General features: G+C 39.9%; 1 pseudogene; it reads left to right on the forward strand.

Annotated features, from left to right (window-relative positions):
* Nucleotides 1-1222: 1222 nt before the first annotated feature.
* On the forward strand, nucleotides 1223-1370 carry LOC122555950 (annotated as a pseudogene).
* The last annotated feature ends 432 nt before the right edge of the window (nucleotides 1371-1802 follow it).

Consider the following 1802-nt stretch of genomic DNA (forward strand, 5'->3'; position numbering starts at 1 on the left):
AGTCTTCAAAGAATAGTGTTGTTCACAATTAAGAAAACACAAATATTTATAGCTTGTCATTCTTGAGATGGGATCCACCTGATAGTTCCAAATCCAGCAAGTTGTGAGTAGATCGCATGATGGATTTGTATAAGACTTCGATTCTAGGGTGTATTCCACCCAAATGAAAATTTTGGGGAATGTTTAATCCCTTCAAAATCAGTATAATATATTCCTTAACAACTGTTGTACGTGTTTGAATAATTTATCCCCATTATCAGTTAATGGAATCTTTTGCTGTCCTATGTTGTGCAGAATAATTTAAATATCTGACAAGACTCAACAAAAACCGAAAGAACTGCGGATGCTGCAAATCAGAAACAAAAACAGAAGTAGCTGGAAAAGCTCAGCAGGTCTGGCAGCATCTGTGAAGAGAAATCAAAGTTAACCTTTCAGGTCTGGTGACCCTTCCTCAGATCTGATGACTCAGACCCAGACTCAGCTCCTTAGCTGAATTCCATTGATTGACATCTTCTTCAGACACTGTTGTCGCCTAAACAGTGGCCACTAATCCGAATGATACTACTGGGACAAGAGAACTGCTACCCATCTGATTCAAAAGGAACAAAATTCCATTTCAGGCATGTTAAAGGCTAGACAGGCACTGGATAACTTGGAGTGAGCTGACCAAGCACATGCAATCTTTCCGCTGACTTCTAACTCAGGGGTATTCCCATTCCCAATGTAGGATTCAGCCCAAAGAATCCACTCAATGACAATGTTTGATCATCTGTAATTGATTTTATTCAATATCAGGATATAGGCATATCTGGCAAGGCTTGCCCATCTCTAATGGGCCTTTTCCTTAAACCTCGGTAATGTGTTTTGATAGTCATTTGTTGTTCCAACTCAGAGGATAATCAAGGGTCAGCACACACTGATGTGGGACTAGATAGACTGAAATAATAGTCTATCCAAACCATAATTAATGGACTAATTGATCACTGACCTTTCTTCTATTATTATTACAGCATTTTGAGGTTTATATTCCTACCCTCTGCAATCTATTCCTTTATTTCTCTGTTCTTTGCTTATTTGTTTAGATTTCCTCAGTTATCTTTTGTGATAAAACCAAATATGCACTACCTCAACTTATTTTCTACCATTTGAAGCATTTTTATTTACTTTTTCATTTAATCTTTTCTTTAAACCACATTTTGCTGTGCTGTATCTTTCACATAGAATATTTTCTTGAAGTTGATCAAGAAGGCGGTGCTCCCAGGATGAGGCTATCCTATTGCACTTTGGGTGTGCTGATGCCTGTGATGTCCCCAAATGCGGGATACTTGGCTGCAACATTTGTGGTAATGGGGGAGTGCGTATGCGCTCGAAAGAAATGCAGTGGTGGTTCAGGGGTACAATTCCTGCTTCCCACACGCGAGGCCGGGTTCAATTCCTGGCCATTACACTGCAGTTATAGGGCAGCAAGCTGGCTCAGTGTTTAGCACTGCTGACTCACGGTGCCAGGGACCAGGCGCATTAGTCAGGTTAAATAGAGTAATAGGCTAGGGGAATAAGTCGGGGTGGGATGCTCTTTGGAGGGTCTGTGTGGACTTGTTGGACCAAATGGCCTGTTTCCATGCTGTAGGGATTCCTATGATTCATTCTACAATTCCATTTTAAAACTTAATTATTATAGGCAGCTGATTTAGGTTTGCTTTAATTTTTTTTCAATTAGACACAAATTATTTAAATAAACTCAGTTGAACTGGTCACAACAACACATGGCCGCTAGAACAAGTAAGTGGCTTAGGTTGCACAAT

Source organism: Chiloscyllium plagiosum, chromosome 1 (genome assembly GCF_004010195.1).
Source record: "Chiloscyllium plagiosum isolate BGI_BamShark_2017 chromosome 1, ASM401019v2, whole genome shotgun sequence".
NCBI classification, from domain to species: domain Eukaryota; kingdom Metazoa; phylum Chordata; class Chondrichthyes; order Orectolobiformes; family Hemiscylliidae; genus Chiloscyllium; species Chiloscyllium plagiosum.